Raw genomic sequence first — 17,561 nt, forward strand, 5'->3', positions numbered from 1 at the left:
AGTGAGCATGGTCAAAGGTGTGGCTAAAAAAACAAAATATTCTGTAATTTGTTTTTTAGGTCTTTCAACTTCAGGTAACTATATAATAACAACACACAGCTTAAATGAAAATAAAATGCAAGGTATGCTCATCAGTGGGAAATACACTATCAGACCGTATGAAACCTCTATTGGTTACGAATCTCTTTCCATTCAGAAAGAAGTTGCAGACCGTGCTTTTCTTAGAGGCATGGGAGACTCTCTGAGCAAGCCACTTATTATTTCATCTGGTGTAGGGCTTCCTCTGACAGCGCTTAGAGACCTCTGGGTGATAATGCGCTCTATAAATTCACAAAAACATTAACATTAATGTACTGCACCATAGAGCCACAGAATTGAATCCTGGTTGGTGCAATTGGAGATTAGCGACTTGTGTATATTGAGTGATACAAGGTCCAAGTCTGTGACAGAAAGCAATGTGAAAATGTAAGTCATTTTTTAAAACTTGCATTACTCACAATATAAGACGGGCTGCTACAAAATGCGAAAAAAGGTTTAGGATGAAAAAAGTGCTTTCAAAATATAAATTTTAGTAAAACCCAGACTGTATACAGTACAACGTTTTTTAATGACTGGCTTTTAAAAGTAAACACTTCACAGCTTAGCCGGTAGCTTCCTTTACAGTACCTCTCCAAAAATAAACGTGTATCATTATAAAGCTTCAAGTGATTTCCCTCATTAAAGCCAGTGCCGGTTTACAGGCAACCTTTACAAGTGCGGATTAACCAGTTGCGCACATTTGCATTTCTTTAAGGCAGAAGGCACCTTGGCAAAAAGGTTCACTTATTTGTCAGTACCTCCCTCGGTTTCACGGCACACGAGCCCCCATTCGCCCACTGCTTTTGGTTGATGATTCATTCAACCAGTAGACAGAGTGCTGCTTGTTTCCAGAGACTGATTGTGCTCTACATTTCTAGCAGGTGCTTTGATCTCATCAAAAGGGTACACAGCACTTTATTACTCTGTAAAATAAATCCACTAAAGAAATAAATAGGTTTAATCTCTTCAAGTATTTGAAATAGTTTCGAACAAATGTTCGAGAATGTCGTAAGAGAGCTTGTTGGCTCGGAATCTCTTTTTTTCCCCTAAAGTGATCCGCCATTTACTCCCAGCAGGCAGTGCTTAATTTCTAAAAGAATGAGTGCAGGTGCCCGAAGAAATGTTCCAGAGACTAAGGCCGGCGCTATTAAATGAAGGCATGCTGAATACTAAGGCTCTGTAGTCTTGAATCCTCCTCACCCCTCTGTAATCCACTACCATACACCCCCTCCCTTATCTCACTCCTGCAAGGTCCTGCTATATTTTCTTCCACTCTCTTTCCCGAATGAATGTTTTTTCCCCTTGCTCTACGAAAATGTCTGAAGAGGATACAATTCAGTGCCAGTTCTGAGAAATTTGTGCCACTGGCCCCCACACCACCTTAACAGGTAGCTCACCAGGACACCTTGTAAACAACATTTGGGAAATTGCAGCTTTTGAGGTCTCGCCTGGCGTTAGCAGCGCGCATGCGCTGCCCTCGCCATTCAAGCGCTTCTTGGAATCAATACGGTTCCAGAAGTCGTGTCGCTGCTCCATCTGCAATTTTGATTTGTGCGTGACGTTTTGAGTCATGGATTACGCAAACACAGTGTAATGATTGCACCGGAGGCAATTATTAAATTGAGGGATGCCACCGTGTCTGCTTTTGGACCAGCCCACCGGGATTGGATCGTTTACTTGCGGAGGGACACAGCCTCCTCCAAGCTTTCATTTTCGGGACCACAAGCACCATATTTTTTTTATAACAGAGCCAATAGTAAAGAACATAACCAAAAAAACACGTAAACAATTTTTATGTTTAGAGCTACTTTAAAATAGCTTCACTAACAAAATGAAAACTCCTAGTCTGTTTATGCCATTTATTGACTGGCTAAAACGACATGTACAAAAAAGTATGTTTATCAGACATTTAGTGAAGATTTTAACATTCCCGTTTTCATTTGCGAAAAGAATCGTTTTAAGGTATGCACACTTCTCAGTTTTTTTTTCCTTTAGATGTAGAACTCCATGTAAAACACAAACTAAGAGCGTAATTAAATGTGGTCGAAGAAAAAAAATATGTCTGCCATCTTTGCACTATCACAGTTCCAGTGGATGACAGATCATATCACTTCAAGTCCACAGAAATCTACGTTGTCGACAGAAAAAAACGTGTCTTAAAAAACAGATTGACACTTATGGTTTGTCACGATGACAATACAATGTTCAACAACGAAACGAGCTAAAATTCTGATATACAAAACAGTTATACAGCGGGTCTTTGCAAGTTCAAAACAGCGCCAAACGTGCAACCTTGGGGCAGATTGCAAACGAAAATAGGCCTGGGCCCCCATTGTTGCTGAAAACCAACCCTGTGGTTATGTGATTAGTTTGCCGCTACCCGAGTGGGGTAACAAAACCAGAAAAACCTGCAAAGTACATGCCAGTGCCTCATTGGGCCCCCCCACACCGCGGTGGCTGAGGGGCCTTTGTTACCCCACTGATCTAGCCTCGGGAGCACCCTCCTTAACAACTTCATCTAGGGTGACAGGGCTGGGCCTATGGGTAGAAGGAAGAGATGTTAAAGGTTTCTTCCTGTGGCCTTTTTCTGGTAGGACCAGGGCAGGAACCCCTGCACTAGTCTCCCATTACCCCCACCCGCCATGAACTTCTGGTGCTCCTTTCATGTTTGTAGTCTGAAGTAGTTTAGTGAACAAACAACCCTCATTAAGTCCAACATCATACAATCTGGTGCGTTGCTGTTCCTAGGTAGACAACTCACAGCATAAACTACAGCAGGTTGTTTAAAGCCCATTCCTACTGGCTGCTCTTCTGCTGATGCTTGGTAGGCTTCCCAGAGCATATACTCAGGCTCGTTTTAGAATGAAGATTGCTATAGGTTGCTTCATTGCTACCCTTGAGTGGACACAGAGAGCGGAAACTGCAGCGTGTTGTGTGGTACATATTGTAATAGTCTGCTCCTCTGCCGCTCATGTGACACATCTTTGATGACCTCGGAGTTTATAACAGAGTTAGTGAACGCATAAAATGCCAAGGCTAGCATCCTTCACCTCACAAGTCTGCCTATACTCTTCCTGGTTTAAACTGATGGGCCAGGGGCGTAACAAAAGACCCCGCTGTGGGCGGTGGCCCCGATATCGTACACCTCAAAGGGTGGCCTTTTGGCAACAAATAAAACACTCAGAAGCACCAAGGCAGTTAGGGAATGGGTACTAGCGGCCTCCTTACCTTACCTTGTAGGGGCCCCCCTGATGTTTTATTATGAGCACTCCAAACATGGTGATATTGGCATGCTTGCATCTTTGCTCACACTTTTCCTAAACACTTCTGTACTTGCACCCACAAATTTCTAGTGACTCACCTTGAGCACTCTGCTGTAAAAGCACAATACAAAAACTCTTCCCTCATGTACCACACTATGAGGCACTCACTGCCCATATACCCCAACATCACGTTTCACTTCAGCTTCATACGTCGGGAGCAGTGACAAAACAAGATACAACCACAGTTGCCATTTCATGTAAGATAGCGAAACCCTTCACACATACAAATCTTGGAAGACAAATACTCTTTCCTTTAAAGCACTCCCAAAAACTAATGGCTACCTGTCTTTCAATGCTTCCAATGCTTTTCAAAGGTTCAATGCATTATTATGAATATAAACATTGCAGTTTTAATGGTTTTAGTGTGATTATATCAATCTTATCTGAATGAGGACCTTCATGTGCTACAGGGCAAGAAAGAGCAGAGAACTATACACAAGGGATCGACAGCTCAGAAATCGAAAAGTAAGACAAATCAATCAGGATTTATAAAGCGCTGCAAATTACCAGTGAGTAGTTGCCAGCTGCTTCGCTGAGAAAGCAGTGAAAAACGAGGCAAAAGCAGGAGAAATCACTCAGAAAGCAGAGGAAAGCAAGGAGGTAGCAGAAAAAAACAGAGGCAAAAGAAGGAGAAAGTGTTCAGTAAATGGGCAGAACGCATAGTGGGAGAGCTGGGCCTGGGACCTGCTCAATGGGGTCGTGCTGGGGCCTCCATTTAGTAGGTCCTGGGAAACAGGTGGGGCGCTGGGAGGTGGTGGGCGGGCTAGGTGGGAGCAGCAAACAAGGGGAAAACGAGCAGCAGTAAAAAACATGGGAAAAGCAGGAGAACCACTCAGAAAAACAGGAGAGAGGAAGAAGAAAGCAGTAAAAAAAGAGGCAAAAGCAGGAGAAAGCACTCAGAAGAACTGGGGAAAGGAAGAAATCAATGAAAAATGAGGCAAAAGCAAGCCAAGAGAAACCGCTCAGAAAAACTGGGAGGAGGCAGAGAGGTGCAGCGGCACAAGAGAGCAGGGCCTGGGACCTGAACTGTACTATCAGTTTAAATAGCAGATGACAACAGGCTATACAGCAGGTCCATTACCAATAAGCCAAGGGTGCGAGTCTGGTTAGCTGCCTATTGCCAAAATTAATTATCATAATGATGTGAAACATTATTTCAGTAAGATGGGCATGTTGGCGGTATTCCTCTGATTTCTTGTTAATGTTAAAATAATTCATTGATAAATGCCTTAACTTTTCAAGTGAAATCACAGTATGTTAGAAGTTCCTCGATTTATTAAGATATCTATACCTTTATGTATTTATAATAAATTACATTCATTTTTTAAGTGGTCATCTCACCTCCACCGTTTAGACCTACTGGAATTATTGCCCAGGTGAAAAGGTAAAAATATAGCACATTTTGCACAAGTGCAGAGGTTCCCAGAACGAAGTCGGTGTTCACAATTCACACTGCCCTTGCACAAATTGCCTTAAGCAGATTTATCTGACAGAGTATTAGGACTGAACTTGGAGATGTGAAGGAAGAGCGGCAGGCGCAGAAAGTACATTGAGATGTGCACCAGGCACAACTCTAACGGACTATAACAGTCATGAATGAACACAGGACAGGTGCGTGGCCACGATTTCGGCGGACATGCCTGGGTAGAGCTCCCACTGCGGTTCCCCTCACCAGGCTCCATTCTCCGTTCACAGGCATCCGCCAGGGCTCCCAATTCACTTCATGCCATCCTGAATGCAACCTGAAGCTCCGTTGCGGGTCCCGACATGTGCGGACCCTGCAAGCCGCACTGGAGGCGTCTGACTGTCTGGGCCGCCCGAGGATCTTCGGCACCGTTGAAGAGATTATCAACGCGAGTACGCGGCTGGGCCCCGCCCACTGGGCCACGGACTATGGCGCAGCTCGTACGGAGCTGTTTTGAAGCACGCAACTGCAGTCCCCGCTAATAAGAGCTGCACCGGAGTAAGCGGTGAGGCCGGGCATCCATGTCACAGACGGAGAGGGGCTCCTTTCCACCTCTTCCAGGTACAAGCACACACATTGCTATGAAACCACTGACTAACTGGGCAACACAATGGCATTTGAGTGATGTGTGGAGGCACTGCAACCCCCACGACAAAGTATACTCCTACTACTCAGGTGCTCACGGGTTACATGTGTGATTGGACCAATACATGCTTTCTAAAGAGATGCTTCCACATGTCTATGCAGCATATTATCTGGATAGGACACACTCGGATCATAATCCGCATATGATTGAGGTAGAATGGGAACACACCAGACCGCCAATACCCACCTGGCGGTTTCAACTAGATGTACTCTTAGATGCACCATTCCACGCACTACTTTGAGGATAATGTAGGCACAGCCACTATGCCACAACTAGAGTGGGATGCCTTTAAGGTGGTCAGTGGTGATTGTTTGAGTGCACGGGTGGGTACACACTGATTCAGAGAGAGGGCGAGGCGGTGAGAGGCTCCACAGCATCACTGGCGCAAGAGAGAAAGGAACATTCCCGTCTGCTGCAATGGCTCCGCCATATAAACTATGCGGCACACTCGGGGCGGACACATCACATGGGGGACAAACCGGATAAACGGTTATCATGGCTAATACAACAAGATGCTGTAACCACACCTGTGACATCCATAAACACAGCGCGAGGCGTCACTGTACATGCGCAGAAAGACATACATAGTGCATTTTTAGAACACCATACTGATATGTACAAGTCTCACTTACGGACTATGAGCACGGAAATACAGAACTTCCTCCTCAACCTCACATTACCACACCAAACCAAACGTCGAACCTACAACAGGAATTGAGTGGTCCTGTTCTGCCGGAGGAAGTCAAGGAAAGCATTTTCTCCCTCTCAAACGGCAAGTCTCCGGGCCCCGATGGATTGCCGGTAGAATTTTATCAAGCGTATTCGGAGATATTAATATCGCAGCTGCTGCACGTCTTCAATGCAGCAATAGAAGACACAGCACTCACACCCACGTAGAATGAGGCACTACTTATCTCCCTATTAAAACCCGGCAGAGATCCTGAATCCCTTGGCTCCTATCGCCCGTTTGCATTACTAAATATGGATTATAAAATATTTGCTTCTATTTTAGCCAAACGTGTTGCCCCCTTGGTCAAAGCACTGATCCACCAGGATCAAAACTGATTAGTTCCAACTAGGAGTACCTCCTTAAACATACGCAGGCTGTTCAGAATCCAAAAATATGCCGTAGAACACTGGCCACGCTCTGGCTACCTAGTGTTGGATCTGGAAAAAGTCTTCGACTCTTTGGAGTGGCCTTATCTTGCGGCAGTATTAAACAAATATGAGCTGGGAGACTGATATCTGCAAATGGTGCAATTATATAAGCTCCTTACTGTGCGAGCTCGCATGGGAAAGTTAATTTCTGGCACCATACGAGTAAGGCGGGGAACCAGACAAGGGTGCCCGCTATCTCCACTGCTCTTCTCTCTTGCCATGGAACCGCTGGCTGCTCTACTCCGTGAGAGCGGCACAAACTGGGGTATTCCATTGGGAGACGGGCTACACGCGGTTTTCCCTGTACACAGATGATCTGCTCTTGTATTCAAGGACCTACATAATATTCCTCCAGCTATATCTGAACTCTTTCGTACTTTTGAAACAATGTCAGGGCTTAGGGTAAACTGGTCAAAAATCGGGCGTCTACTCTTAACACTGATGTGGCAGAAACAGCTATAGTTATTAATGAGACTGCTCTTCCCTGGTAGCTAACCACGTTTAGATACCAAGGTATATATATATATATATATATATATACACACACAGGTACTCAGTGGATATATTGGACGGGTATCTGATGCGAGCCATTTCTTCTATCAGAGCACAGATACAGTTCTGGAAGACCCTCCCATAAAATGTGACGAGTCGCATCACGCTAGTCAAAATGATAATACTACAGAGATTGCTGTATTATTTAGCGAATCTCCCGGTATATGTCTCAGCCAAATTGTTTCGAGAGCTGGAGGGCTTGATCCGAGACTTGATCTGGAATAAGGGAAGGCCCAGAATAGCCCTACAGAAATTATATGCGCCAACAACACAAGGTGGCCTGGCAGTTCCGAACATGGAACTCTACTATCTAGCTGCCCAGCTGCAATGGGTCACGAAGTGGATGAGTGGCAAAAACCTGGTGGACACGGCAGCCGAATCGCCTCCATGGACACAGCTCCAATTATATGGATTGTTTCATCCACTTGCGAAGTTCCCTCGCCCCCCTCAGTTACATGTGGAGCTGGCCCACAGATGTTATCGTAGAAGTCTACAACTCACCAAAGATACGATCCCTTATGCCCCAAAACTGCCGCTTGCCGGAACACCCAGAGGTAGAGGCACAGTGACAGAGGCAATGCTGACACCCCGTCACGAAGCAGGTATAGTAACATTGAGAGACCTGTACTCGGAAGGCGAGCTTTCACCCTTTGAAACTCTGGCAACAGATAATGGCATGCAGATGAGCCAATTCCTTTTACATACGACCGTGACGCTTACTCCGACGTTAGCGTGGGGAGACTTCCCAGTTGAGCGACCGACACACCTACTGATACAGTATTTACATGTTATGGGGGAGGGATTGCATGTGATCCACTGGCTAGTAAAAGCTTTGCTCACACATGTATTAAAACTGTTAGCAAGTCTCCGTACACGTTGGACTGAAGACCGAGGTCAAGCCTGGTCTGACAAGGAATGGGAACGAATATCACCTAGCTGTACATACATACCGCGTAACTCCAGATTTAAACTAGTACAGACATATATTCTGCACACAGCGTTCCTTTCACTGGACAAAATCAACAAATATTTCAACATCAACACTTCCGGTTGCCCGCGGTGTCAGCTAAATGGCGCTGATTTTCTGCACAGGTTGTGGTCCTGCCCCATAATCCAGGCATACTGGCGCACGATCGTAGAAACACTCACGAAGTGCACTAACACACTGGCACCCCGCACGTGATCTGGGCCTCATAACTGTAAAAAGACTGATTACCAAAAGATGGAAGCATAATGATCCCCCAACGACGAACAGCTGGACTAAGTCCCTAGAGGTGTGGGCACAGGCAGAAAGTACCGTTCTTCACAGGGAAGAAACAGCAGGTCTGCGCAAATATCCAAAAGCGCAGTCCTGGGATGGCATCCTCACAGCACTTACACATCCTAACGCTATAGTACACACACCTTCTGCACAGCAGACAGACACACAGACGGAATTAGCGCCTAGCGAGTTCACCATGCTATGCGTATTGATGAAGCCTGGAGTATCTTTCTAGCTTCGATCTCACGTTACATGCTTTGGGAGCATTCCACGAATACAAACTCTGGCACGCACTGCTCTGGCACCCATTTGGTCATGAGCAGGGCACGAAAGAACAATTGTTACTTACCTGTAAACAGGTGGTTCTCCAGTATTGGTGTCTTTCATAGATTCACATGCTTGAATATTCCCCGTCGTCGAAGTGGGAGTCCCACGGTAAATAAAATAGCAATAATGCTAATAAATATATATATATATATACATATAGTATCATATAAGTAATAAAACAGATAAAATATGTACTGAAAAACCTTTACAAAGGTTACTACATAGAAATGCATTAGAGAGAAAAAACTCATTTGTAACATATCAGTGTCATTATGTTAGTCCAAACTGCAGCCAATCAGGCTCAAGCACCCTCTAGAACCTTCTCCTCAGAAGCTCAAGCCCTCAGATTTTCGTAGCACTAGTAATAATAGCGCATGAGGAGAACAGAGCCTCCGAGGGGAGGATGGGTGGGTCGCATGTGAATCTATGAAAGACACCAATACTGGAGAACCACCTGTTTACAGGTAAGTAACAATTGTTCTTCTCCAGTATTAGGGGTGTCTTTCATAGATTCACATGCTTGAATAGAATAGATAGCAGTAACCTCCTAGAGCTGAGATTGCAATATTTCCAAGCATTGAAGAAACAATATATATATAGCATAAAAGCAAGGCAATCTCAAGAATGGAGGAGGGAAAGAGGCTCACCTTATTTGAAAAGATGACGAAGCACTGCTTGCCCCACTGCGGTATCCGCTTCGTTGACAGCTTCCAAACAATAATGTCTGGTAAAGGTGTGCCTGCTGGACCATGTCGCAGCACGACAAATCTGGTGTAGAGGCACTCCGGCAAACAATGCGATGGACGACGCCATCGCTCTCGTAGAATGTGCCCTCACTGGAGTAGGTAAAGGCCTGCCAGCCTGCTGATGGCAAAATGATATGGCTGAAGAGAGCCATCGTGTTATTGTTTGTTTAGTCACTGAGTGTCCTTTGCGCAGTAGTCCATATGCTATAAATAGCTGATTGGATTTACGGAAAGGGGCTGTTCTTGAAATGTAGAATTTTAGACAACGTTTGATGTCTAAAGAATGTAGTCGCTGTTCCGCAGGGGATTTAGGATCCGGGAAAAAAGTCTTTAAGAACACTGGCTCGTTCAAATGGAAGTCAGTAGGTACTTTTGGAAGAAAAGAAGGATTGGTACGAAGTGATACTCCATCAGGTTTGAACTGTAAATATGGAGGTTTGATTGTGAAAGCGTGCAAGTCACTTACGCGACGAGACGAAGTCAAAGCCAAAAGCAAAGCCACTTTCCAGGTCAGAAACTTGAGGTGTGAGCGATGAATTGGCTCAAATGGAGGTTTCATAAGTTGGGATAACACCACGTTGAGGTGCCACGCCGGAGGAGGGCGCCTTAACGGAGGGAACTTTCGGAAAAGTCCTTTAAAGAACTGTCGGATGATTCTGGATGAACAGAGAGACGTAGATCCATCATGACGGTAGCGTGAGATAGCCGCCAAAAACACTCTCAATGTGGCATGTGAAAGACCAGACTGAGCAAGACTTAAAAAGAACGGTAACAGTTGGTCTGGAGTGGAACTGATAGGGTGCACGTTGGATGCTGCGCACCAATGACAGAAACGTTTCCACTTTAACCTATATGTCTTGATGGTGGATGGAGCTCTAGCCGACGCTAGAATGTCTCTACAGTCTTGAGGTATATTTAAAGAGGCAAATTCAATGAATTCAGGTTCCATGCCCACAATTGAAGCGTTGATGGGTCTGGGTGACAAACTTGTCCATTGTCCATTGTCAGAAGATCCGGACGTGGACGGAGACGAATGGGTTTGCATTGGGACATTAGAAGGAGTTCTGAAAACCACGCCTGCCTGGGCCAACGTGGGGCGATTAAAATCAAGCGGCATGGATGTCTGCGCATCTTCCACAACGTTCTTGGCACCAATGGGAGTGGTGGAAACGCATAAGCAAATAGGCCGGTCCAATCCATGAGTAGGGCATTGCCGCTGGATTCCGGATGTGGATGCCAACTGGCGAAAGTCTGGCACTTCCGATTCACTGGAGTTGCAAAGAGGTCCATCTTGGGATGACCCCATTGGTGGAACACGAGGTCCAGAGTCGGCTGGTGTAACTCCCATTCGTGAGTGGATGACGCAGACCTGCTTAGGGAATCTGCCAGTATGTTTGACGCTCCCGGCAGATGGACTGCTGTCAAACAAATGTGATGACGAAGTGCCCATTCCCAAATCTTTTGGGCAAGACGAGACAGGGGCTGAGATTTTGTGCCTCCCTGTTTGTTCATGTAGTGCATGCTGGTGGTGTTGTCTGTTTGCACCAGCACTGATTCTCCGCGCACCACTGGTAAGAAAGCCTTTAGCGCTAGGAAGATTGCCAGTAATTCTAGCCTGTTGATATGCCAGGTCTTCTGGGTCGCTGTCCATTTGCCTTTTATGGAAAGTTCCATGAGATGGGCTCCCCATCCGTCCATGGACGCATCCGTGGTCAATGTTAGATCTGGAGGCTGGGCAAGGAAGGAGACCCCTTGGATCAGATTGGTTCGTTGCTCCCACCAGAGCAGACTGGTCTTCATGCAAGACGTGACTGTCACTTGGTCGTTGAACGACCCCGACACCTGTCGCCATTGTAGGTCCAATTCCTCCTGAATGGGACGGGTACGTAACCTGCAATTCGGGATCAGTGCGATACAGGATGATGCCATTCCCAGAAATGATTTTAACATTCGCACTGAAACTGACTTTTTTGATCTGATGGTGGAGACCAGATGAAGTATCCTCTGTCTCCGCTCGGCGGAGATGAACGCTTTTGACACGTCCGTGTCTATAACAGCTCCGAGGAATGTCCTGTTTCGCAGAGGTGTGAAATGTGACTTCTTTACATTGATGGTCAACCCTAGAGAATTGAATAGGGTGAGGCACAGACGTGTGTCGTGATGCAGCTGGCTTGCGGATTGGGACTTTAAAAGACAATCGTCCAGGTAAGGAAATATTTGGACTCCTTGAAGACGCAGATAAGCCATGACCGGGGCCAGAACCTTCGTGAACACACGAGGAGCTGATCTGAGGCCAAATGGAAGGACTTTGAACTGATAGTGATTGTGTCCCACTGTGAACCTCAAGTATTTCCGATGCTGAGGAATAATTGGTACATGGAAATAGGCGTCTTGCAGGTCTATTGTCGTTAAAAAATCGCCGCTGCAGAGAAGCCGCAAGACTTCTGACAACGTTAACATCCGGAAGGACTGTAGTTTCAGGAATAGATTGAGATACCTCAAATCCATAATGGGACGCCACTCCCCCGTCTTCTTTAGAATGAGGAAGAACCTCGAATAAAAGCCTTTCCCCCGCTGAGATACAGGAACCACTTCGACTGCACCCTTTGTTAATAAAAGTAGAACTTGATGATGTAGTTCTTCCAAGTGGGGAGGTGGCGGACCCGAAGGTGGAAAAGGAGGAGGAAACTCTGTGAATTCCAAGGCGTGACCCTTGCGCACAATGTCCAACACCCATTGGTCCGATGTTATTTGAGACCACTGAGAGTAAAATTGCGAGATTCGACCTCCAACATCCTGCTGAACTGGCAAGTCATTGCCGTTTGTTGGCGTTGTTGGCACCTCTATAATTGGACTTTCCTCTATAGGGTCTGGATTGTTGTTGACGAGAAGACTGCTGATTTGAGTACCGTTGGTTTCCCTGATTGTACTGGCGGTACTGTGACTGTCCTCCTCGGGAAAAAGTGGACGAGGTGCCCCGTCCCCGTGCTGCACGAAAGGGCTGTTTCTTAAATTGTAAGGATCCAAGCGATTTTGCCGTGTCGGTATCCTTCTTTATGGCTTCCAAAGACGCATCGATTTGGGAACCGAACAAAGATTGGCCATCATATGGCATGTCAATGATCTTTGACTGAACCTCTTGCCTGAAAGATGTAGATTTTAACCATCCCTGGCGTCGGAGCGCCGCAGCACTGGCAAGGATACGGAATGCAGTATTTGCAATATCCACAGCACAGTCTATAATCTCCTCCGAAGCTCTTTGTCCATCCTGAAGGACCTGGAGCGCTTCTGCTTTGGATGACTCTGGAAGCTGTGCAAGGAAGATGGACATGTCCGACCACATTTGTCGGTCGAAACGACCCAAAATTGCGAGAGCATTCGCAGCACGAGCTGAGGTTGATGCCATGGACGAAAACTTCTTTCCGATTGCATCCAATCGTCGACCCTCTCTATCGGGAGGGGAAGTGACAGGCGCTGCAGGATTGCGCGCACGACGTTGTGCTGCCTGAGTCACCACAGAGTCTGGCTTTGGATGAGATAGCAGACAAACAGGCGAGCCTGTTGGAGCCTTGTACTTCTTCTCCAACCTAGGTATTTGGGCAGGCAAAGAGTTAGGAGCCTTCATAATCTTTTGCCCTTCCTTCCAAATAAATTCTATAATGGGTACGGTATGTACCTGCTTATAAGGCTGATTCTTGAAATCATACAGGAAACATTCTTCGTCTCGCTGGACCCTTGTTAACTTGAAGCGGTCCGCCGCTTTGTCCATAAGCTTATGAAAACTAGCGATGTCCACAGGAGGTGAATCACCTGAAGTGCCCTGTTGTGGCGAGGGTGTTTGAACTCGATAATCATCGAATTCCGCCATATCAGGATCTTGTTCACCATCCGTATCTGGATAAACCTCGCCTTCCTCTCTCTCTGGTTCTGAGTCAGTGTCCATCTGTGGATTAGGAGATTGAGGAGCGCTCAAATGTATCGACGGTCTAGGTGGTGATTGTAGAGGTTGATGCGAAACTGGTACCTCAGCAGATTCATGAACCGGAGTACCCTGGGGGGTAGGTGGAAAGCGTCTATTGTAATCGTCCAACATGTGTTGGAGGTTAGAGAAAAGCGTCATTGGAATAGACGTCATCGGAATTTGCACACATTGGTCCTCGTGCTGATCTACCTGCTCATCTTCTTCTTCTTCATCCGAAGAAGTTTGGCATTTAATGATCAAATCGGATGGACTCCGGGCGTCCCCATACCCAGTGTCATCCGGAACAGACTCAGTCTCATGGTCTGAGACAAACAACTGAAGTGGTGGTTGTGGAGCAGGGGATTGTAGATGGAAAGCAGAATCTTCCTCCATATTGAATGAGGACTGTACAGCAGAAACTGAAGTGTCCAAGGGCACTAAAGGCACGTTGGCGTAGGATGAAGGACCAGAAGTTTCTGTCAACGCAGATCCCTGCGTAGACGATGACGAATTGGAAGCAGTCGTCGTAGACGATGAGTCTGTAGGCGTCACCGTAGACTTAGAAAGCTTAGGCACTACTGTAGCTGATGTGCTCGTCGACGAGCTCGTCAACGATGTTTTCGTCGACGATGTAGTTGACAGCATTTTAGACGTCGACGGCGCCTGCGTCGACGGAATCTTCGTCGACGGAATCTTCGTCGACGGAATCTTCGCCGACGGAATCTTCGCCGACGGAATCTTCGTCGACGATGTAGTTGCCACCATTGTCGACGGCGCCTTCGTCGACGGCGCCTTCGTCGACGGAATCTTCGTCGGCGGAATCTTCGTCGACGGAATCTTTGTCGACGGAATCTTCGTCGTCGTTGTCGACGGTGTCGTCGACGGGAGCTTCGTCGACGAAGGTAATGACGACGATGGTTTCTTCGTCGACGGTGGCTTCTTCGTCGACGATAAAATGGGGATCGTCGACGGGATTGAAGAGCCAGAGGCGTTCGTCGACGTGCAAGACGTCGTCGAGACTCTCGTCGACGATGATGACGCCGACGTCGTCGTGACTGTGGTCGTAGACGAAGCCACAGCAGCCAATCTCGTCGTTGGAGTGGTCGTCGACGAGCCCGTCGACGACCGCGCGGTTAAAAGTGTAACCACCTTAATAGAAGCTGGAAAAGGCGCCTGAGAGCCAGGTCTCGTGGGCGTAGTCATAACAGGCATAGAAGTAGTAGGTGGCACTGCAGCCACAGTTAAAGCCAGCTTTCTTTTCTTCAGGAAAGGAGATGGTAACTCCTGAACACTGCCACGCTTAGAAGCCATAGAAGAAGGAACTGACTGAAGGCTTTCTGCATCAGAAATAACGTCCTCCTTATCTTGAAGGCGCTTAAGCCAAAGTAGAAGGCGACCCTCCCTGTCCTTAAGGGTTTTAGGATTGAAAGTTCTACAGAACCTACAATCAACCGCTTTGTGAGCAGGATACAGGCAGTAAATACATTTGTCATGAGGGTCCTTCTCAAATAAACGCAATTTCCCACAGGAGGAACAAGGTCTAAATAAAGACTTCTTACTTGACATCTTGTTGTAAAACAAAAACCTGTGAAGAGTAGAAATGTAGAAAAGAACTGAGCAGAGCTCAGGGAGACTCCCTTCACACGACGTGCGGTAGAAAATCTGAGGGCTTGAGCTTCTGAGGAGAAGGTTCTAGAGGGTGCTTGAGCCTGATTGGCTGCAGTTTGGACTAACATAATGACACTGATATGTTACAAATGAGTTTTTTCTCTCTAATGCATTTCTATGTAGTAACCTTTGTAAAGGTTTTTCAGTACATATTTTATCTGTTTTATTACTTATATGATACTATATGTATATATATATATATATTTATTAGCATTATTGCTATTTTATTTACCGTGGGACTCCCACTTCGACGACGGGGAATATTCAAGCATGTGAATCTATGAAAGACACCCCTAATACTGGAGAAAATGGCCTTCACCAATCACAAATAAAGCGATTTAGGTATAGCATATTATGGACGGCACACTACATAATGTTTTTGTTAATGGTATCATATTTATTCTTTCTTTTTCTCTCTGTTTTTATTTTCTATTTGGTTCCCTTAGTTATTGAGTTACTGGCTAAAATGATAATATCTAACACTTTCAAAGCATGATTATCACATATGTGTCACTAGCCGTAATGCTCCCATATGTGATATAAATGTAAAGAGCATCTCTACGTTAATGAGTGAATCTGAAGATTTAAAGTAATTGGCGAGACTCTGCATTCTAGATAAGTAAACGCTGTTCGTTAATAGAGGTGTCGCAATGCGCATGATAACGTAGACTGTAATATTGTATATGAGCATTTAAACACACGTGTAATCGCTATATCCATTGCCAAGATCGCGTGATGGTAATATTTGTATTTATGTTTGCAGGATCACAGAAGCTTCTATTTCAGCATATTACGAAATGTGTGTAACTGATGTGGAATTCCATAAGAAAAAATTAATAAAAGATATTAAAAAAGAAATGAATGAACACAGGACAGCCACTGGAGTTGTAGCTGGATAATTAGCTTAGAGGGACTGTCACAAATACCAATGTTATTCAGAGATATACATGTTCTACTGCAGAACATTATGATTTTGAATTCCTGAATGGAAAAAACGAACCTGAATTTTGAATTGTAGGATTATTATTCCAGGATTTCAAAATTACAAATTGAGATTTAAAACCAAGTTGAAATGACTATTTGTACTCAAATATTAGGATGCTAAATGGGATCAATTGAAAAGAGTATTCTTCATAGAAACACACCAATTTTCATGAAGTACGGTGCACATTTTCCGTGCATGAAATACAGGGGAAGGAGCAATGAAGACAGAAATGTCTCCTGTATCTTTTGCAGATCCCTTACTCCACCGATCATGAAACAAAATTGATGAGTACAGAATATATTTTATATGATCAAGGGGCCGAGGTCCCGAAACGCGTCATGGCGGCGTGTGGTTTTGCACGGGGATTGAATAAATAAAATAAAATTTTGCAACTTTCCATCTGGGTCCGGTTTCATTCCGAAGCAGCATTTGGGACTAAACGGAGATATATATATATATATATATATATATATATATTTCCAAAGTGCCCTGAGCTTTAAGGACGCCACTCCACCAAGGACGATTGAACACAATCTTTTATTCAAACCAGCGATGCCAATTCAGAATCTTTCCTTTCCCTGACGCGTTTCGGAGGATGCACCGCCTACCACTACGATATAGGTCTGCTGGGTTGGTAAACTATTTCGAGCCTGGTCACAGCGCTAAGGACATTCAAATTAAAATCAGCGCTGCTTTTCAGAGGCCCACTGGAGGGTCTAAATGAACTTTTAACAAAATGGAAAGTGAAAATTGTGGCAAGGAATACGGGCCCCGCTGTGGGGAAATATTAACACTGCAACTACCGGCATGCAACTCACCTGGGAGTGCATGCAAAAGCGGAAATTGAAGGTTGGGTGTAACTCGTTCTTGCCAGTGTTTCCCCCTATGAAGAAGGAGCTGCCGCTCCGAAACGCGTCAGGGAAAGGAAAGATTCTGAATTGGCAGCGCTGGTTTGAATAAAAGATTGTGTTCAATCGTCCTTGGTGGAGTGGCGTCCTTAAAGCTCAGGGCACTTTGGAAAACTTATGCACACGGAATCCTGTCCATGGAGGATGCACCGCCTACCACTACGATATAGGTCTGCTGGGTTGGTAAACTATTTCGAGCCTGGTCACAGCGCTAAGGACATTCAAATTAAAATCAGCGCTGCTTTTCGGAGGCCCACTGGAGGGTCTAAATGAACTTTTAACAAAATGGAAAGTGAAAATTGTGGCAAGGAATACGGGCCCCGCTGTGGGGAAATATTAACACTGCAACTACCGGCATGCAACTCACCTGGGAGTGCATGCAAAAGCGGAAATTGAAGGTTGGGTGTAACTCGTTCTTGCCAGTGTTTCCCCCTATGAAGAAGGAGCTGCCGCTCCGAAACGCGTCAGGGAAAGGAAAGATTC

At 45.6% G+C, this 17,561-nt stretch overlaps 1 protein-coding gene across 12 annotated transcripts in view; it reads right to left on the minus strand.

The window, feature by feature from the left end:
* Window positions 1–17,561, minus strand: part of BIN1 (bridging integrator 1) — a 617,822-nt gene that overhangs the window by 81,405 nt on the left and 518,856 nt on the right. The window lies entirely within an intron of this gene.

The sequence above is a fragment of the Lissotriton helveticus genome, chromosome 3_1 (assembly GCF_964261635.1).
Source record: "Lissotriton helveticus chromosome 3_1, aLisHel1.1, whole genome shotgun sequence".
Taxonomy (NCBI): Eukaryota; Metazoa; Chordata; class Amphibia; order Caudata; family Salamandridae; genus Lissotriton; species Lissotriton helveticus.